Source organism: Procambarus clarkii, chromosome 17 (genome assembly GCF_040958095.1).
Source record: "Procambarus clarkii isolate CNS0578487 chromosome 17, FALCON_Pclarkii_2.0, whole genome shotgun sequence".
Classification (NCBI taxonomy): Eukaryota; Metazoa; Arthropoda; class Malacostraca; order Decapoda; family Cambaridae; genus Procambarus; species Procambarus clarkii.
Genome location: NC_091166.1, coordinates 6,700,114 through 6,723,678, shown reverse-complemented (window position 1 = coordinate 6,723,678; position 23,565 = coordinate 6,700,114). Strand labels below are relative to the sequence as shown.

Sequence of the window (23,565 nt, the reverse complement as noted above, 5' to 3'; positions counted from 1 at the left end):
TTTGAGATTTATTTGATTAGAGGATTTATTGCCAAACAGAATATAGAAAGTTTTGTCAATGTTAAGGGTGAGTTTGTTGGCAGTTAGCCAAAGATGGACTTTATTTAGCTCAGTATTTACTGTGGCATTTAGAGCAAGAGGGTCAGGACTGGAGTAAATGAAGGTTGTGTCGTCAGCAAATAGAATTGGTTTGAGGTGTTGGGAGGCATTTGGAAGGTCATTAATGTAGATGAGAAAGAGGAGAGGGCCAAGTATGCTGCCCTGAGGAACACCAATGTTGATGGGTAGGGTGGGAGAAATTGTATTATTCACAGAAACATATTGGACCCTGTCAGTAAGGTAGGACTCGAGGTATTGTAGGGAGTGTCCTCTGACTCCATAATGATGTAATTTAAGAAGAAGGTTATGGTGGTTGACAGTATCAAAAGCTTTACGCAGGTCCACAAATAACCCAACAGGGAACTCCTTTTTATCAAGAGCTGTATGAATCGAGTTAAGCATACTAATAAGTGCATCGTTAGTGATTTTTTTGGGTCTGAAGCCATATTGGCAAGGGCTAAGTATATTGAGTTTGGCTAGATATGAGTAAAGCTGCTTATATATAAGTTTTTCAAAAAATTTTGACAAGTTTGGCAGGATTGATATAGGTCTGTAGTTGTTAACATCTGTGGGGTCACCACATTTGTGGACAGGCGTTACTCTCGCTTTTTTTAGAATATCTGGAAAGGTTTGGAGTTCAAGTGACTTGTTGAAGAGCAAAGCAATAGCAGGGGCTAAAGATCTGGAGGCTTTTTTGTAAATTAAAGTTGGTATCTCCTCAATGGGTTGGTATCCAAAGTTGGATATCTCCTCCCAACTATAAAGTTGGTATCTCCTCCCCAACGCACTTGCCAATATAGTGCGTAATTAAGAAAGATACGCTTATAAAGCCTAAAATATTATATGCCTTCAGAAAGACAGAGATATGCTCGTTATTGTGAGTGCACCAAAGGAAATAAATCTTGTTGGAGGACAAAGATAAATCAATTCTAAAATAAGTTTCCGCTCTCGCCCTATCTATGGACAATGGACAAACATAACAGCTCCCCTTGTATCTGGTATAATCTACGACAGAACAACTGACCACTATCCTACCTTTCTCATAGCAAACATGGACATAACACCACCAAAAAGCAAGAAACTTTCATTTAGGCTACACAGTGAATCAGCTTTAGACAATCTTACAGAGGCACTTTACAATATTAACTGGGATTCTGAATTCAATAATACCCATGATATAAATTCATTAGCTAACCTCTTCATCTCCAATACTCTAAGCCTCTACAACATTCATTGTCCCCTTCTTACCAAGCAAGTAACTGACAAGAGATTAAACAATCCATGGCTCACAAGTGGCATTCTCAACTCAACAAGAAATATGAATATGAAAAGAAACTTAGGATTGGCCTAGTTTCAAAGGAAGTAGCTAAAAGGTACTCATCAATGCTTACCAGTATCATAAGAAAGGCAAAACTTGCATATTATGTGAATAGATTCAATGAAGCAAAAGGCAACATGAAAAGCACTTGGAAAACTATCTCTAGTATCCTAGGAACTAAACAACACTCACATAACCAAATAAAACTCTACAAGGATGGGGGTATACCGTCAACTGACTTAGAAATGGCAAATGAATTTAATAGTTTCTTTTCATCGGTTGGTGCTAATCTTGCCAGTAAAATCCCACAGACTCAGACACATATTAACACATATCTCTCAGGCAGCTATCCAAACTCTCTTCTCCTTTCACCAATCAGCCCGGCAGATGTTGTGTCCATCATACATTCTCTAAAAACCAAGGCAGGGAACACCAGTGAAATTCCGTCCATTGTGTACAAGAGAGCCTCCCATGCCCTTGCCCCACCCATAGCACTACTGTTCAACAAATCTATAGAGTATCACACCTTCCCTGATATCCTCAAAAAAGCAAGAGTAACGCCAGTCCATAAAGGAGGCAATCCGGCGGACATAAAAAATTATAGACCAATATCAAATCTACCCATTCTATCAAAAATATTTGAAAAAATTATTTACAAACAGCTCTATTCCTACCTCGTAAAATTCGACATACTCAGCCCCTGCCACTTTGGCTTCCGGTCCCAAAAGAGCACCAATGATCCAATCATTAGTCTCCTTGACATTATCTACTCAGCCCTTGACAAAAATGAGTTTCCGATTGCACTCTTCATTGACCTAAGAAAAGCCTTTGATACTGTTAATCACAACTACCTCTTATTTAAACTCCAGCATTATGGAATCCGAGGCCTTGCCCTTGACTACATCCGATCCTATCTTAGTGACAGACACCAATATGTAACCATCAATGATACAACTTCTTCCACTCTACCAATTACCGTTGGAGTGCCACAGGGCAGCATCTTAGGACCTCTTCTATTTCTTATATATATAAACGATCTGCCTAATGTCTCTAATATTCTCAAACCTATATTGTTTGCTGACGATACTACCCTTATCTACTCAAACCTCAACCCACATACACTAAATAATGTTGTGAATAATGAATTTAAAAAAGTCCACTTATGGATGTCAACGAACAAACTAATATTAAACACCGAAAAGACTTACTACATCTTATTTGGAAGCAAATCATCAAATGCAATTCAGCTACAGATAGACAACATTAACATCAGTAATAAAAATGATAGCAAGTTTCTTGGCCTATTCCTAGACAAGAGACTCAACTTCAGCACCCACATTCAACACATAACTAAGAAAGTCTCTAAGACAGTTGGTATACTCTCCAAAATCAGATATTATGTTCCTAACTCTGCTCTCCTCTCACTATATTATGCACTAATCTACCCCTATCTTAATTATGGTATCTGTGCACGGGGGTCTACCACTGCAAACCACCTTAAGCCCATCATCACACAGCAAAAATCTGCTATCAGAATAATAACTAACTCTGCTTTCAGACAACACTCAGCTCCCTTGTTTAAATCCCTAAACTAGCTAAATATTAACTCCCTCCACACATTCTCTTGTGTCAACTACATTTACAAAACCCTGTTCTTAAATGCAAACCATGCTCTGAAACTCTCCCTGGACAGATGTAATAGGACCAACCCGTTCTCACACAAGACAGCACATATATGACTTAATGCTTAAAGTCAATATGTTGAATATGAATTAGTAAATATGTGATATATTCCCAGTTACTTTTTTTACCAAGGCCCAAACTCTTCCTCACGTACCAATTTACGTGTCACAGTACCCGTCCGTCAATATAGATAGCAGAATATTCGTGATTGGTTCAATTATAAGGAAAATTGTAGTTTTCAGGTCCCACATGGGTTGTGAAATTTACCTACTGTTGTCCATGCTCTTATAATATTACAGATCAGCTATATCCTATTGAAGGCTCGTAGTTTTGTTTTGAGAAATATTAGTTGTTCTTAGTAAATTATAATAAGCACTATAAATTATTACATAGAATAACAGTGCTTCACCAATCAATATTATATACCATAGTTTGGCTTTAAAAATCTTTAAAGAATGTTTTGTAGGAACGCTAACAGAAAACGATGTTACATTTGAATGTCTATGGGGTAAACTACTGCAAACAGGACGGTATTGTGTCTACTATACCAACTATAGCTAGGATGGGTATATTGTCACCTACCGCCTGTTAGGTGGGAAAGGGGTCCAATACCACCCACAGGATGGGTATGAGGGACACATCCACCCACAGGATGAGTATGGGGATCACATCCACCCACAGGAAGGGTATGGGGTCCAATACCACCCACAGGATGAGTATGGCGTCCACTACAACCCACAGGATGGGTATGGGGCTCCAACCACCCATAGAATGGGTATGGGGCTCCAACCACAAATAAAATGGGTATAGGGTCCAATAACACCCACTGGATGTTTAAGGCGTCCATTGCCGCGCGTCGAGCTCGAAAACCGCAGCATTCATCTCAGAACCATGCCTATTTCACACAGATTCCTTAATAAACGTAAGAGTTTTATATGTCACAAGAAAGATAGAAATATAAGTTTCATTCTAAATACCTTACCATGGGCATATTTAAATTTAAAGCGAAGATACGTGTACTTTTATAATAGCCGAGCTTTAACCCCGGACAGATTGATCGACCGAGCAACTCTTTCTCAGAACAATGTTTATTTCACGTGAATTCGTTAATAAACATATATGTTTTATATGTCTCAAGAAAGGCAGACATATAAGCTTCACTTTAAACACTTTACCATAGACATATTTAAAGTTCTAATGAAGATACATGTATTTTAAAAATTACGGAGCTCCCACCCCGTACAGACTGAACGACAGAGCAACTCTCTCTCAGATCAATGTTTATTTCACGTAAATTCGTTAATAAACACAAATGTTTTATATGTCTTAAGCAAGATAGAAATAAGAGCTTCATTTTCAATACATTACAATAGACATATTTATAGCTCAAGTGAAGATACATATGTTTTTATAGTAGCGCTCAGTAGCTTGTCGGGCATGGAGTGCAGACGCCTACGCACTTGCCGATATATTGTATAATTATCAAAGATACGCTAATAAAGCCTAAAATCTTATATGCCTCCAGAAAGACCGAGATATGAACATTATTATGATTTCACCAAATGAAATATATCATGTTCGAGAACAAAGATATATCAATTTTAAATTAAGTTTCGACTCTTTGCTCGGGCGAGAGAGAGGGAGCGACTCTCGCCCCATCTATTGGAGATTCTGTCCACTAAAGACCCAAAGCTACTCAAACCCTCCTAGCATTATTTAAGTAATGAAGTAATATGGTATATTTACTATAATGTGGGTGCTGAATGCAGAACATGAGAAAACATATATTTACTCCAAACTAATATAATTTCATTATGAAATAAGTAAATAAGTAGCATCAAAGGAAGTCGACGGTCCAAGCGTCAATGTTGTGGAACGACTTATCCAAGATATATCGTTGTTTGGAAAGTGTTTGTTGGCATATCCAGTTGTCGCACTTCTCTGCACAAATTATCACAAATTTAAATTATAATGTTAACAAGTAGAATACGTATTTTTAATAAAATCTAACATAGCTAGCCAGAAAACATTTAACATTTATTAAAAAAATATATGTTTGGAAGTTAAATCGACTTCATAGGACAATAGTGTTGTTATATATACTCGTTATTCGTTGACAAGCGTTCGCTACTTAAACTACCATGTACTGTACTTATGTGAAATCTCCCATGTCTCTTCGCTCATCTCACCGAACCCTACAGGCTCTGTGATATATTGCTTAATTAATTGAGATTCACAAATAAAGCTTATAATTGTATATGTTATCAAAAAGGCAGAGCTTATTTTAGTTCATTTATTATGCACCCCATACCCATCCTATGGGCGATAGTGGAGTGTTACAGAGGCGCATAATGGGCTCAGGGACTGAGCCCCACAATTCATATAGCCAAGGAAGTTATAATCTTGATAAGCTAGTTACAAAAGTCAATGCACATTGTCAAATCAACAATGGGCTCGAGACCGACCACAAGTACAGTTTATAATTTAAGCAACTGACATATATGGAGGGCTAGTGTCACAATTGATTTGTTTATCCTACACATAACCCCCTCTCCCCCATCCAATGGGCAGCGGTGGATAGGTTACAATGAAGTCGTTTTTTGCGTTTTATTCAGAGATTAGATCTTATTGGGTGAGGAAAGATATTCATATTTTAAAGAAGGCTTCTTGGCTGATGCTCTCCATTGATGGAAAATCTACAACCTTTTGAAAATCAATGTTAGTTTGATCTAGATATTGTAATTAACGAAAGTATTTATGTCATCTGAAAGGTAGAAATATAGGCTACATCTAAAATCCTTTGTCATAAATATAACTGAAGAGAAAACGAAGATATATGCGTTTTGATAGTTACTTGATGGCTAGCTCTGAGAGTGTGAAGCCCTGCACACCAGCCAATAAATTGTATAATTAGTTTCCATATATTTTAATTAATCTTAAAAATCTATATGTCAGAAGAAAGGAAGATGTAGCCGTTAATGTGACAACATTTAAAAATATATATATCTTAAGTTAAATAAATAATATCACCTTATCGCCGGTGTCCGGACACATGAAAATGACCTAGGTATCAGTATCCAGCCAGGCGGGGATCACAGGCTGCACAATACTGATAAATTATGTAATGCACTACTTGTGGTCCATCTCGAACCCATTTATGATGTGACGACTTATAGCGAATTTTGTAACTAGCTCATCAAGATTGTAACTTGCTTAGCTAAATGAATTGTGGGGTTCGGTCCATTCATTTTTTTCTTTATTATGCACCCCATAATACCCATCCCGTGGGCGGTGGTGTAAAGAATTACACAGGCACATAATCGGTTCAGGAACTGAAGCCTCTAGTTCGTTTAGCTAAGCAAATAACAATCTTTTGACGCTAGTTACAAAATTATTAATGTACACATACTTATGCATACATGTACATATACATACGTATACATATATACATACACATACATATTTAATCACCCACACAAATACACACATCAGTAATCTTGTGTCACAAGCAATTCAACAAGAGGCTCACAACAGTCACTATACAAGGCACTTTACATTTATGGTGAGTCACACAGTTACTAGTCTTGCTGCACACCCACCCAACTGGGCGGCAGCTTTACAGTCATGTGCTCCACACCCACCCAACTGGGCGGCAGCTTTACAGTCATGTGCTCCACACCCACCCAACTGGGCGGCAGCTTTACTGTCATGTGCTCCACACCCACCCAACTGGGCGGCAGCTTTACAGTCATGTGCTGCACACCCACCCAACTGGGCGGCAGCTTTACAGTCATGTGCTGCACACCCACCCAACTGGGCGGCAGCTTTACAGTCATGTGCATGCATTACCTACAGTAAGCAAATTTTGGATACTTCGCTAAGATTTCGGGCAGCACATCATTATGAATGAAGTACTTACACATTTCATGGACACTATTGATGTTGTTATCTTTAAATTCCGCGATTTTTTCACATTCCATTATATAATGACGCAAAGTATGCGAATAGTTCTGCTGACAGAGTTTACATTTAGTCAAATCTACATCATCAGATGTTACAAATTCCCAGAGGTACTTGTAGCTGAGCCTAAACCTAGCAGTGGTAATTAACATCTAGAAGTCTGCTAACATTATTGAATGACCCATAGACGAGCGATTCATCAAAGTTTATACAATATTGTGAAATTGAGAGTCAGTGCAGTAACATAAATTGGTAAATCATAAATATTGTAAGTTAAGAATCTGATGCATGTGTGTGTGTTGGGGGGGGGGGGGTTATACCCTTGGTAAGGGAGAGTGGCAGGTAACCTTAGAAGTTCTGTGGTCAACGTGGGGGAGGGGGGTCAAATCCACCCTCCAACATCTGGGCATAGTACCAGCAGCCTCCACAACACTCCATCAGCCTCCAGCTGGTGCTTGTAGATGCCTCATCTAACCTCACTTATGTCACACATTAACCTACAGTTCCTGTGATATATAAACCTCATCACAGTGGCGTCTCACCAATATAAGCTGTATTGGATTTTGTCACGAAATGACGAAATGACTGGACGTATATGTATGTATGTATGTATGTATGTATGTATGTATGTATGTATGTATGCATGTATGTATGTATGTATGTATGTATGTATGTATGTATGTATGTATGTATGCATGTATGTATGTATGTATGTATGTATGTATGTATGTATGTATGTATGTATGTACTCATGTATGCATGTATGTATGTATGTGTATGTATGTATGTGTGTATGTATGTATTCCCAATCACGTTAAAGACTCCCCCTCTATCATCCAATTAAAGAGAAAAACAACTATGTACTAAATAATCAACTCCTTGAAACTTTAATTATGCTGACCTTCCTATCTGTATTCAGACTGAGCCTACCATCATTATAGGTGATTATAACGCTAGACAGGAATATTGGTAATTCGCAGTTCAGTAATCGTAACGGCAACCAACTGTTGTCACTATTAGGTAGTCACGATGATGCACAGATTGTGGGTGACCTTGAACCGACGAATATCTACGGGGGTATTCTTGATCTATGTCTGGGTGTCAACGTCTCCCACACCGTGTGCGCCTCGTCAATAGTGCCAGATATGGCGTCTGATCATCTGGCCATATTAGCCACTGTAAGCATTGGCAGCTCTATCCTCCCTGGTGGAATGTTCAAGCGGCTGATGGGCTGACTGTACCCATCGATCAACGAGACAATCTTGTTGCTCATGTGTCAGATTGGTGCAGTTCATCTGAGCCTTCATCAGTTGAAGATTTTAACAATGAGCTCACAGGTACTATCGAGCAGTTTATAGAATCACTTGATCCATCGTCCAGGCCACGTAACCCAAATTACACTGGTCATAGCACTTATGTTTATTATAATGATTCTAAATTGCATGCACTAAAACGCACTGCCAGAATAATTGGACTAGCTTGTAGAAGGACCCGCACTGCTGAAATGCTTAAGCTCTTTCAAGCGGCTCTGGCAGAGGCCAGGGAACGTATGGTGGAGCTGAGGCAGACAGACTGGGAAACTTTTGTCCGTGGTCTCAATTCTCACACGCCACTTATGTCGGGCATGGAAGGATATCAACAATGCCAATGAGAAAAATGCTGCAGAGATCTCGTACCCTAATCCTCTGCACAGAGCAAATGAGCTTGTTGATGCTTGGGCCACAACTTCCAGCTTTGACAGTCTTCCTCTACCCTCACAGAATGAACTAAATAATAGTATACTGATAGGGCAAGGCTCCTTGACTTCATGCGTCATCAAGAGGATGACTATGACATGCTTTTTACTGAATACGAACTAGATTCTGCTCTACATAAAGGTAAAGCTACATCACCCGGGGAGGATGGAGTTACTAACGGCATACTGCATATGCTTCTGCTAGTTCCAGGGAATCCCTTGTTTCAATTGTATAATATGAACTATGTAACTGGGGAGCTTCCTAAGTCATGGACCAACAGTCTAATTATTCCCATTCCTAAACCTAACCAGCCGAGTGCTTTTCGCCCAACCTCCCTCACTAGTTGTCTCTATAAGTGTCTTGAAAGGATGGTTCTCAACCGTCTCCTTTACAAAATTAATAATATGTTGTCTCCCCAGATATATTGCTTTACGCATGGAAAGAGTGTACATCACTGTATTACCACATTCCTCACCCTGCATACTGATAGGTCATATACCACTTTTCTAGATCTTAAGTCAGCCTTTGACATTGCTAGCCCACACGTCATTCTGAGAGAACTTGCTAAAATGAATATTGGAGGATGGCTTCTACGGTGGATAAGAGGCTATCTATCCAACAGGAAGTCATCTGTACTGTTCCAAGGGCATAGGCGTGTAACGAGAGATTTTGAACTTGGCACTCCACAGGGAGGTGTCCTCAGTCGTACTCTGTTCAATGTGTTAATCAATGCACTTTTAAACTTTGTAACTAGAAGGTCCAGCGAACACATCATTAGCTATGTGGATGATATACTGATCCACACCAATGGGTATACCAACACCCAAAATGTTCTGAACTCTGTATTGTCCACATGTCAGGAACTATGCTTAGTCATCTCAGTAGAGAAAACAAAGATCCTGAACCGACGCCCACCCAGACGGGGTGGGGCCCTTCGCAAAATGCAGTTGCATGATGGCTCTCTGCTCGACTAGTTACCAGATACAAATACCTTGGTCTTGAGGTTCTACTGTATCGCAATGTTTTAGCCAGACTGGGTCGCCAATGTAGAGAGAGGCACCGTGCTCTCAAGGCTGTGGCAGGCTGTGGCAGGCAAACACAACTGTACCGTACAGTGTTATATATTTATTTCAGTTTGAACAATTTTTAACATTAAAGGAGAAATTCTTTAATTGGTTGAAATTGGTTTTAACATTCGAAATCTAATTTGTTGATGTTAAATAATATAAGGTTCAAATTTATCAAGATACATACTTTAAAACTATTTCTATTTGATACCAACAGTATCACGTTAAGAGAAGCGTCTCGCCTTGCTAACCCAAGTATAAAATATATAAAGAAACAGTGCAACTGTACTGGTATCTGGAGTACAAATATATGTCCCCTATTTATAGAAAAATAAACTGCACCAATCACTGCCACTCCTCACACCAATGCAACAATAAGGAGAGTGATAACAGTGCTTCACATTCGACAATGTTAAATTATTTAACAGATGACGAGATAATGAACATTGGAACAAATGTACAGCTCTCTGACCTTCACATAAAATCTGCATGTGACCTCATGAAACTGTGCCAAGCGTAGAAGGCCTTCATGACCCAGCGTTGTAGCGGGACCTCTCCTGGCCAGTTACAATTGGTGAATTTATTCAAATTATCCAAGTTGATGGATGTCAGTGGGGTCACCAACCATCAACGTTTCCAACATTGGAGTAACTGGACAAATTAACATATACGACACCAGGCATAAATTACCATCCAAATCTACTGCAGTTATCTTGTGTGCTCTTGCTAATTGCCAGGATGATAAGCTGATATGCAATATAATGAATGTCAGCAGACACAGGGACTCAAGTATGAGTGGGGTATATGCTGTTGCGTTTGCTGCATCACTTGCAAGTGGTGTAGATCCGGTGAACCTCGTATGATGTGCAGAATGAGACAACATCTTCAAGAGAACTTTAATGGAAAGTGTCTCATCTCATTCCCTGCAGCTCAGACACTGAGAAGAAAACGAATCATCTGGTCATGCTCGATGGAAGTGTACTGCATTTGCAGAAAGCCAAATGATTTGAAGCTGATGGTATGCTGTGACCGTTGCAATATTTGGCACCATGGAACATGTGTAGGTGTTACAGAATGTAATGATGATTCGTGGATTTGTTTCTTGTGCTCTAGCAACTTGTGAATTATAATTTAAAATAATTAATTAATACATTATTATTATTATTATTATTATTATTATTATAACCTTACCAAATGCTTTGCTGAATCAAATAATGTTATTACTTTCAATGTGTTACAATAGCATAATTAAGTGCTGCAAGTGTCAGGTCTTTTATATAGTCGGTATTTGTTATATTCTGTACTCTTTTTATGTTATTTAAATTTCAAATAGAAATAGTTTTAAAAGTATGTATCTTAATAAATTTGAACCTTATATTATTTAACATCAACAAATTAGATTTCGAATGTTAAAACCAATTTCAACCAGTTAAAGGATTTATCCTTTAATGTTAAAAATTGTTCAAACTGAAATAAATATATAACACTGTACGGTACAGTTATGTTTAATTATGTTTTGCGATTCCTTTGGAAAAGGTATTTGTGCACCAAGTACTACTAGGTCATTATGAGATATGCTGAATGTTGTCAATATACCATCTGAATACGCTTCACTTTGCGTTCATCATTGGACGTCCTAATGATTAAGGTCCCCAAAAGGACTTAATCAGACATCAGTGGATATTTTTGCTCTCCCTCTCTCTCAGAGCATCCCCTTATGTGTTGTATGTGGGTGCTGAAGTTCAGTCTCTTGTCTATGTATAGGTGAAGGAACTTTCCATAATTGTTATTGCTAATGTTTACTTGTAATACTGTGTATATACATCCAGTCCAGTGTTCTTACCCTCGACCGCGGCGAAGGTAAGCCGCGGCCGTATGGTCTGAAACCCACAAATATTTACAATGGGGGGGGGGGGGTGGATAGCATTTCCTCTTCAAGCACGCGCACACAAATGAACTATGTTACTTAACTGGAAGCACTCGTACAACATAATTTACACGATTTCTCAGGATTATTATACTTCTTACCAGTATATATATACAGTATAGTACCTAGGAGGTTCTATGAATTTTGTGGCTAGCTCCTCAAGATTGTAACTTGCTTAGATAAATAAATTGTGTGTTCAGTCCCTGAACCCATTATGTGGTAAATTAACTAAACTAAAAACTATAGTATGGCGACGAAACCTGAACTGCATAATGTAAATAGGGATTAACCAGAAAAAGATATAGGTGAAGAATAACACCAGGTAACTGTAAAGCTGCTGCCCAGTTGGGTGGGTGTGGAGCACATGATTGTAAAGCTGCCGCCTAGTTGGGTGGGTGTGCAGCACATGACTGTAAAGTTGCCGCCCAGTTGGGTGGGTGTGGAGCACATGACTGTAAAGCTGCCGCCCAGTTGGGTGGGTGTGGAGCACATGACTGTAAAGCTGCCGCCCAGTTGGGTGGGTGTGCAGCAAGACTAGTAACTGTGTGACTCACTATAGATGTAAAGTGCCTCGTATAGTGACTGTTGTGAGCCTCTTGTAATGTCACTTGTGACACAAAGATTATTGATGTGTGTAATTGTGTGGGTGATTAGATATGTATGTATATGTGTATACGTATATATATATATATATATATATATATATATATATATATATATATATATATATATATATATATATATATATATATATATATATATATATATATATATATATATGACCGAAAAAGTAAGATTAATAATTCTAACACGAATTTTCTCAATCTTTCGTACATTACGCTTCACTGTTGGAGGTAAATCAAAAATCACTTCTCCAAAATTCATTTTTATTTCTAGTCTGACGCGACACGGGCGCGTTTCGTAAAACTTATTACATTTTCAAAGACTTCACAAATACACAACTGATTAGAACTTGCGTTTCCCTGATTTTATATCTACATTTGAGTGAGGTGGGAAGGGTGATGTGGCATTACATTTGAGTGAGGTGGGAAGGGTGATGTGGCATTAACACAAGACAGAACACTAGGGGATATTAATAGGGTATTAAAAGTATCAACACAAGACAGAACAGAAACAATGGGTATTGAATAGAAGTGTTTGTAGAAAGCCTATTGGTCCATATTTCTTGATGCTTCTATATTGGAGCGGAGTCTTGAGGTGGGTAGAATATAGTTGTGCAATAATTGGCTGTTGATTGCTGGTGTTGACTTCTTGATGTGTAGTGCCTCGCAAACGTCAAGCCGCCTGCTATCGCTGTATCTATCGATGATTTCTGTGTTATATGATTTCTGTAAGCGATAGCAGGCGGCTTGACGTTTGCGAGGCACTACACATCAAGAAGTCAACACCAGCAATCAACAGCCAATTATTGCACAACTATATTCTACCCACCTCAAGACTCCGCTCCAATATAGAAGCATCAAGAAATATGGACCAATAGGCTTTCTACAAACACTTCTATTCAATACCCATTGTTTCTGTTCTGTCTTGTGTTGATACTTTTAATACCCTATTAATATCCCCTAGTGTTCTGTCTTGTGTTAATGCCACATCACCCTTCCCACCTCACTCAAATGTAATGCCACATCACCCTTCCCACCTCACTCAAATGTAGATATAAAATCAGGGAAACGCAAGTTCTAATCAGTTGTGTATTTGTGAAGTCTTTGAAAATGTAATAAGTTTTACGAAACGCGCCCGTGTCGCGTCAGACTAGAAATAAAAATGAATTTTGGAGAAGTGATTTTTTATTTACCTCCAACAGTGAAGCGTAATGTACGAAAGATTGAGAAAATTCGTGTTAGAATTATTAATCTTACTTTTTCGGTCATATTTAATAATATATGTCTACAGGAAAGACTGCTACCAAAATATACTAATATATATATATATATATATATATATATATATATGTATGAATGTATGTATGTATATATATATATATATATCTATATCTATATATATATATATATATATATATATATATATATATATATATATATATATATATATATATATATATATATATATATACATGTATGTATGAGGGTGTGTACATGTGTATACAACATTGATAATTTTTTAACTAGCGTCATATATTGTTATTTGCTTAGCTAAACGAACTAGAGGGTTCAGTTCCTGAACCGATTATGTGTCTCTGTAATCCTGTACACCACCGCCCACGGGATGGGTATGGGGTGCATAATAAAGAAAGAAATTGAATATGAAGTCGATTTAACTTCCAAACATATATTTTTTAATAAATGTTAAATGTTTTCTGGCTAGTTATGTTAGATTTTATTAAAAATACGTATTCTACTTGTTAACATTATAATTTAAATTTGTGATAATTTGAGCAGAGAAGTGCGACAACTGGATATGCCAACAAACACTTTCCAAACAACGATATATCTTGGATAAGTCGCTCCACAACATTGACGCTTGGACCGTCGACTTCCTTTGATGCTACTTATTTAATAATGAAATTACATTAGTTTGGAGTAAATATATGTTTTCTCATGTTCTGCATTCAACACCCACATTATAGTGAGTAAATATACCATATTACTTCATTACTTAAATAATGCTATGAGGGTTTGAGTAGCTTTGGGTATTTAGTGCACAGAATCTCCAATAGATGGGGCGAGAGTCGCCCCATCTCTCTCACCCAAGAGAGAGTCGAAACTTAATTTAAAATTGATATATCTTTGTCCTCGAATTTGATATATTTCATTTGGTGCAATCATAATAATGTTCATATCTCGGTCTTTCTGGAGGCATATAAGATTTTAGGCTTTATTAGCGAATCTTTGTAAATTATACAATATATCGGCAAGTGCGTAGGCGTCTGCACTCCATGCCCGACAAGCTACTGAGTGCTACTATAAAAACTTATGTATCTTCACTTGAGCTATAAATATGTCTATTGTAATGTATTTAAAATGAAGCTCTTATTTCTATCTTGCTTAAGACTTATAAAACATTTGTGTTTATTAACGAATTTACGTGAAATAAACATTGATCTGAGAGAGAGTTGCTCTGTCGTTCAGTCTGTATGGGGTGGGAGGTCCGTAATTTTTAAAATACATGTATCTTCATTAGAACTTTAAGTATGTCTATGGTAAAGTGTTTAAAGTGAAGCTTATAAGTCTGTCTTTCTTGAGACATAAAACATATATGTTTATTAACGAATTCACGTGAAATAAACATTGTTCTGAGAGAGAGTTGCTCGGTCGATCGATCTGTCCGGGGTCGGAGCTCGGCTATTATAAAAGTACACGTATCTTCGCTTTAAATTTAAATATGCCCATGGTAAGGTATTTAGAATAAAGCTTATATTTCTATCTTTCTTGTGACATATAAAACTCTTACGTTTATTAAGGAATCTGCGTGAAATAGGCATGATTCTGAGATGAATGCTGCGGTTTGCGAGCTCGACAATGGACGCCATACATATCCAGTGGGTGTTATTGGACCCCATACCCATTTTATGGGTGGTTGGAGCCCCAAACCTATTCTATGGGTGGTTGGAGCCCCATACCCATCCTGTGGGTTGTAGTGGACGCCATACTCATCCTGTGGGTGGTATTGGACCCCATACCCTTCCTGTGGGTGGATGTGATCCCCATACTCATCCTCTGGGTGGATGTGACCCTCATACCCATCCTGTGGGTGGTATTGCACCCCTTACTCACCTAACAGGTGGTAGTTGACAATATACCGATCCTGTAGTTGGTATAGTAGACACAATACCATCCTGTTTACAGTAGTTTACCCCATAGACATTCCAATGATCCATCGTTTTCTGTTAGCGTTCCTACAAAACATCCTTTAAAGATTTGTAAAGCACAAACTATGGTATATAATATTGATTGGTGAAGGACTGTTATTCTATGTAATCATTTTTAGTGCTTATTATAATTTACTAAGAACAACTAATATTTCTCAAAACAAAACTACGAGCCTTCAATAGGAAGTAGCTGATCTATAATATTCTAAGAGCATGGACAATAGTAGGTAAATTTCACAACCCATGTGGGACCTGAAAAGTACAATTTTCCTTATAATTGAACCAATCACGACTATTCTGCTATCTAGGTTGACGGACGGGTACTGTGAGACGTAAATTGGTACGTGAGGAAGAGTTTGGGCTTTGGAAAAAAAGGAACTGGGAATATATCACATATTTACTAATTCATATTCAACATATTGACTTTAAGCATTACGTCATATATGTGCTGTCTTGTGTGAGAACGGGTTGCACTGCGACCCTAGTTGTTGAGTTTATTGTGAGCTTTAGAGTGTTCCTGATTGCCGATAACTTAATCATTTAATGTTTCAATATTTCATGCATGTTTCCACTAAGGGAAACAGCAAGCCTATTACAACTCTGAAGAAGAGTAATTTCCTTCACTTCCCACTGAGATAACTATGATGATACTACGATGTGATATCACGTAACAAAACATTACATGTCACTATGACCCAGGATATCGCATCACCGTAGATTCTGTTAGTTTAAATTGGGAGAGTTAAATTCTATAAATATTGTGTAGGCTACAAGCAACATGTTTCATTTGACATGTAAATAGCAAGACTCAAGTTCTTGTAAGCCATTGATAAATTCGGGACGTTTGTTATGTGTGTACTAACATACTAACATATTAACATACTAATGTACTAATCTTAATATCACTTTGGGATAGGTCAGTACTACACAGTACACTACGACCCTAGAATCCTCCCCCCGGAGTTATGTTGGATATTTCCAACACCGAATACAACACTGTTGTATTCTCATTACTTATTACTATATTAATTATTGTAGTAAGTAAAATTAACAACACGTAGAATTCTCATGTACTAATAATTCCATCTGTGCAGTAGGCTAGAATTCTCACGTCACCTGATGCCAGTATTGCGTCAGATTTCCTTACAGTAAACACATTATATCCAATGTATGTGAGAATTAAATTCGATTCTCTATAACTAAGGCATTCTGTATGATAACTAATTGCAGATGAATTGACTTCCAACTAAAAGCCGAATAGAGCGTTGGAGTCATAACGTTTATCTCGTAATAAAGCTAACGTCACCAGTGAATGCCATGGGGAGACATTAATTCCTCTCCCTTATATATTTACTATTCTTAAAGTGGTAAATAATAATTTCCTCCTCTAAATAATAAACCCGTCCAGTCTTCAACGTTTCAAGCGTAAATGCGAGAAATATTAATGTTCGTGACATAATTTGTTTTATGAACGCGCGACGCGGCGTGGGTTGAAGAGGACCAACTCAGTACACGTGTGGAGCCGCTCAGAGGCAGACCTGCGCATACCGTGGGGAGCAGGTCGGCCGAGCGGACAGCACGCTGGATTTGTGATCCTGTGGTCCTGGGTTCGATCCCAGGTGCCGGCGAGAAACAATGGGCAGTTTCTTTCACCCTATGCCCCTGTTACCTAGCAGTAAAATAGGTACCTAGGTGTTAGTCAGCTGTCACGGGCTGCTTCCTGGGGGTGGAGGCCTGGTCGAGGACCGGGCCACGGGGACACTAAAGCCCCGAAATCATCTCAAGATAACCTCAAGATCTCAAGATAACCGTACTCACAAGGAGACGCCATTGCCCAGCCACTAGGGCAGACGTTATCCATCCTCAGATGAAAGTCGCCACTGTAAGGCGTGAATAACCTTGCAGATAATATCTTCAGCTGGTGTTGGTGTCAGATAAGGAACCTTTTAACCTGGTTCTTGACGACACGTGACCAGCCAGCGAAGTGAGCCACTATCCAGGATAGGCTTAGCCGGAGCCTGGGGACGCGAATTCCGGCAATCTTAAAACTTATACAGTGCCCTTTCAGCTAAGTATATTCCCTTTATGTGATGCATCTAGTAAAGAGTTTTGTAGTAGCTGGGTGATTGACCGTTATGACGCATGATAACATCTAATAACAGGTGATTAAATTTTGTCACCTATAACTCTCAATTTCTTGAATATAGAGATTCAGTAGTTAAATTAGTTGCTACTGTAAATATTTGTCTTGCAGCACGTGAGAAGAATTCTTCCTGCCGCCTTCTCCCATGTTAATCCGTCCCATTCGTCAGCCAACCGAGTCCAGAGAATAAGAGGAAACTCCACGGCTTGTCTAGAGGAATCATCATTAAGCTAAGATTTTATATTCTTTCATGAATCTATTGCAATTCTTTATGTGCAGAATTCCTCAGGATTAATGTGTGTTTACTGTAACTCTCATTACTATACTTATAATCTATGTTCTCATTTATGGTAATGATATCAGTTTCAATATAAAATTTATAGGATTAGATTATTATTAATTGAATTAGTGAACGAACCACACTAATTCCTGGACGTACTTACCTCCAGTAATAACCCCCCAATGTAGGTGTTTGAGGGTTTGATTCATTTAATTATACAGCCCATTAATTATTTCTATGATCATATTCTCTAGTATTTTATCCATAGTTACTGGTTCATCTAGGAATTATCTAATGATCAGAAATTCTCAGTTTCCCTCTTTACTATAAAAGCGGGTGGTCCTTCGTAATTTAATTTACTACATTAATATTTAAATAATCACAATCAAGCCCCAAATATCCCACAAGAGCTCAACCCCTGCAAGCACACACACACACACACAGGGGGCCGGTGGCTGAGTGAACATACGAACGTATGTTCGTATGTTCGTATGAACGTGTATATCTTTGCTCAATCTTTGACGGCTTTGGTTACATTTATTAAACAGTTTACAAGCATGAAAAATTGCCAATCAACTGTTGTTATTGTTATAAACAGCCTCCTGGTGCTTCAGGGCTCATTAACTGTTTAATATTTGTAAACAAAGCCGCCAAAGATTAAGAAAAGATGGACAGGTTCGTAAGTGTTTGCGTAAGTGCTTTCGTGAATCTGGCTCCTGAACTAGACTCAACAATACGGGTGCTCACTTGCACTCAAGATGCAACTCCAAACAATTGCAACAAAACAATAACAACAATGTTATTTGCCTACAACGCTGCGTACTAGTGGCTCTAGGTAATGTATGTACTAGCTCTATCTATAAATACAACATTATGTTGTAAATCATCTATGTGTGTGTACTTTTCCTCAATAAAAATTTTAATTTGAATTTTAAATTTGAATTTGGGTCACTGAGACGGTCTCCATGGAGACCAAACACACACCGAAACTACGACGTTGGTACAACGTTGGAACAAGTTTTAACACCTAACCAGTTATAACAACCAATATAGCAAGTTGTAACAACGTTCTAATACGTTATAAACACGATGTAACCACGTTATTACAAGTTGTAACAAGCGGAAAATAGAGACAGTTTCGGTTTGTGTTTCCAGGGTGGTAAACCCTCACAAATTACCTTAATACATGTCATTAAGGACGACAATCAAAACAATTACTTTATCTGTTCGTATCACACAGATAAGAACAGTTGACTACAAATCAGTTTAATCAAAACCACAATTTGGGATATTTACAATGATTAATTACGTTAATTACTGTCATCCAGACAGTTAACAACAACAGTAATTTACGTTAATGACCACCTGTCACTCAGTCCGACAACTGAAGCAATAATTAACAGTAATTACTCTGTCATCAAGACAATTAAACAATCAGTAAGTAATTAGTACTGACACACGGAGGACAGCTTAATCAAGACAAATTACATTAACACAACTATATCACTCAAGACAGCTTCCCAAACAAGAATGTGTCACCTCACATAATTACGCTAATTACACTGCCTCACCGGACAGTTAATGACAACTAATTTACTTCACTGACTCTTCAATTAACCTCGTCACGCAGACAGACAAACACGATAACACTACATCCCGTCCTCTTAAAGTAATGTCGCTTTTCGCTCGTCTGCTTTGGCCAAAATTGGACATAATATGAAATGAAATCGGCTCATGAAAGTGACGTACTGTCCCGTTTTCTGTTTGAGTCGTCCGGCCTACTCGGTAAGGTTAGGAGAGGAAACTTTCAATTAACGTTTTTTCATGACGTTTTGAAACTTTAAGAGAATTTCCCGCTGTCCTAACCTCTTAGCGTGCTCGGGTGGGACAGCGCAGTGGGACGCAGAGGAGGCAGCGTGCGTTGTGCTTCTGGGTCACAAAAGTGAGTTAGGTTCTCTCCCAGGTGATGGCAAAGGAGCTTACGGAGTCACAGCTAAGCAGAAGGGAGGAACGAAATGGCACTCGCCCCTACGGTGGTGAGGTGGGCTGTGTACAGTGGGTGCTCATCAGATCATTTGGGAATGCATCGGATGAGGGAGTGGGGAATGGAGGGGAGAACGAAGGGAATAGAGTAGGGGATGGTGGGGAGGACAAGGAACGAGGGAGTGGGGAATGGCAGGGAGGACGAGGGAGTGGGGAATGGCAGGGAGGACGAGGGGATGGGGAAGTTGGGGATGGTGGGGATGACGAAGGAGTAGAGTGGGGGATGGTGGGAGGACAAGGGACGAGGGAGTGGGGAATAGTAGGGAGGACGAGGGGGACCGGGGACCGGAGAGTGGGGAATGGCGGGGAGGACGAGAGGACAGGGAAGGGTTGCTGAGCCACAGCAACGCATGGCCGGGTACAGCTAGTAGTAAATACAGAAACTCACCAAGGCCAACACGAGCAGTGACCTGCAACATTCGTAACCACGAGACATTGCTGTGACTGAGAGTGAGAAAGTTAGGGCAGTGTTCTCCGTCAGTTCTCCCAGACAACCCGTTTCTTCAAAGGTCGCAGGACAACAGCTCTAAAGTTCTTTCTTTGTTCCAACAAGCTCTAAAAATCGAACTTTTGTAGCAATTCTTACCAGGCATTAAGAGAAAAGTCTTTTGTTTGTTGCATGCAGTTTGGCTTTTTTGTTTTGTTTTATGTGTTGCCGCCCCGGCGTAGAGTCCTTGCTATCGTACTCGTCAAAAAGGACCTTTTTTCATGAAATATTACTAAAATACTTCCATAAAAACTTTATTATACTACCTACTCTCTTTTTTGTAATTTATCAAAGGCATAAAGACTTTCGCTTCAACACTGAACTGAAAAAAAAATAACTTTGAAAATCTTCAGACATGTATTCTTGAAACATCTGAGAAAAAACTCCTCCTGAGGTGTTTCCTCACCTGCTTCTCAGAGTGTTCAGGGAAATGTTCATTGTTCTACGCCAGAGTGTTCTTCATGAGAATGTTCTTGGCTCTCAACTTACTTGTTCCTCAGTAATATCAATTGTTCTCCACTGACGATGTTCTAGGTAATGTTGATTAATCTATGCAAGCGTTTTTATTTTGATTTATTTATATTGTATGTGGGTGTAGGTGTAGAGGAGACGGGTGTAGGTGTAGAGGAGATGGGTGTAGGTGTAGAGGAGACGGGTGTAGGTGTAGAGGAGACAGGTGTAGGTGTAGAGGAGACGGGTGTAGGTGTAGAGGAGACGGGTGTAGGTGTAGAGGAGACGGGTGTAGGTGTAGAGGAGACGGGTGTAGGTGTAGAGGAGACGGGTGTAGGTGTAGAGGAGACGGGTGTAGGTGTAGAGGAGATGGGTGTAGGTGTTTAGGAGACGGGTGTAGGTGTAGAGGAGACGGGTGTAGAGGAGACGGGTGTAGGTGTAGAGGAGACGGGTGTAGGTGTAGAGGAGACGGGTGTAGGTGTAGAGGAGACGGGTGTAGGTGTAGAGGAGACTGGTGTAGGTGTAGAGGAGACTGGTGTAGGTGTAGAGGAGGTGGGTGTAGGTGTAGAGGAGACGGGTGTAGGTGTAGAGGAGACGGGTGTAGGTGTAGAGGAGACGGGTGTAGGTGTAGAGGAGGTGGGTGTAGGTGTAGAGGAGGGAGTAGATGTAGAGGAGACTGGTGTAGGTGTAGAGGAGACGGGTGAAGGTGTAGAGGAGGAGAGTGTAGGTGTAGAGGAGATGGGTGTAGGTGTAGAGGAGGAGGGTATAGGTGTAGAAGAGAAAGGTGTAGGTGTGGAAGAGACAGGTGTAGGTGTAGAGGAGATGGGTGTAGGTGTAGAGGAGGAGGATGTAGGTGTAGAGTAGACTGGTGTAGGTGTAGAGGAGACGGATGAAGGTGTAGAGGAGGAGGGGTGTAGGTGTAGAGGAGATGGGTGTAGAGGAGGGTGTAGGTGTTGAGGAGACGGGTGTAAGTGTGGAAGAGACAGGTGTAGGTGTTGAGGAGACGGGTGTAAGTGTGGAAGAGACAGGTGTAGGTGTAGAAGAGACAGGTGTAGGTGTAGAAGAGACAGGTGTAGGTGTAGGAGACAGGTGTAGGTGTAGAGGAAACGGGTGTAGGTGTAGAGGAAACGGGTGTAGGTGTAGAGGAAACGGGTGTAGGTGTAGAGGAGACGGGTGTAGGTGTAGAGGAGGAGGATGTAGGTGTAGAGGAGAATGGTGTAGGTGTAGAGGAGACGGGTGAAGGTGTAGAGGAGGAGGGGTGTAGAGGAGACGGGTGTAGAGGAGGAGGGTGTAGGTGTTGAGGAGACGGGTGTAGGTGTGGAAGAGACAGGTGTAGGTGTAAAAGAGACAGGTGTAGGTGTAAAAGAGACAGGTGTAGGTGTAGAGGTGGGTGTAGGTGAAGAGGGTGTAGGTGTAGAAGAGACAGGTGTAGGTGTGGAAGAGACAGGTGTAGGTGTAGAGGAGATGGGTGTAGGTGTAGAGGAGGAGGATGTAGGTGTAGAGTAGACTGGTGTAGGTGTAGAGGAGACGGGTGAAGGTGTAGAGGAGGAGGGGTGTAGGTGTAGAGGAGACGGGTGTAGAGGAGGGTGTAGGTGTTAAGGAGATGGGTGTAAGTGTGGAAGAGACAGGTGTAGGTGTAGAAGAGACAGGTGTAGGTGTAGAAGAGACAGGTGTAGGTGTAGAGGAAACGGGTGTAGGTGTAGAGGAAACGGGTGTAGGTGTAGAGGAGACGGGTGTAGGTGTAGAGGAGGAGGATGTAGGTGTAGAGGAGACTGGTGTAGGTGTAGAGGAGACGGGTGAAGGTGTAGAGGAGACGGGTGAAGGTGTAGAGGAGGAGGGGTGTAGGTGTAGAGGAGACGGGTGTAGAGGAGGAGGGTGTAGGTGTTGAGGAGACGGGTGTAGGTGTGGAAGAGACAGGTGTAGGTGTAGAAGAGACAGGTGTAGGTGTAGAGGTGGGTGTAGGTGAAGAGGGTGTAGGTGTAGAAGAGACAGGTGTAGGTGTAGAGGAGATGGGTGAAGGTGTAGAGGAGGAGAGTGTAGGTGTAGAGGAGACGGGTGTAGGTGTAGAGGAGGAGGGTATAGGTGTAGAAGAGACAGGTGAAGGTGTGGAAGAGACAGGTGTAGGTGTAGAGGAGACGGGTATAGGTGTAGAGGAGGGTGTAGGTGTAGAGGAGACTGGTGTAGGTGTAGAGGAGACAGGTGAAAGTGTAGAAGAAGAGGGTGTAGGTGTAGAGGAGACGGGTGTAGAGGAGACGGGTGTAGAGGAGGAGGGTGTAGGTGTGGAAGAGACAGGTGCAGGTGTAGAAGAGACAGGTGTAGGTGAAGAAGAGAGAGGTGTAGGTGTAGAAGAGACAGGTGGTGTAGAGGAGGGTGTAGGTGTAGAGGAGACGGGTGTAGGTGTAGAGGAGACGGGTGTAGGTGTAGAGGAGGAGGGTGTAGGTGTAGAGGAGACGGGTGTAGGTGTAGAGGAGACGGGTGTAGGTGTAGAGGAGACTGGTGTAGGTGTTGAGGAGGTGGGTGTA

At 40.2% G+C, this 23,565-nt stretch overlaps 1 protein-coding gene across 1 annotated transcript in view; it reads left to right on the top strand.

The window, feature by feature from the left end:
• LOC138365565 (tripartite motif-containing protein 59-like) overlaps positions 1 to 23,565 on the top strand; it is a 597,995-nt gene that overhangs the window by 37,862 nt on the left and 536,568 nt on the right. The window lies entirely within an intron of this gene.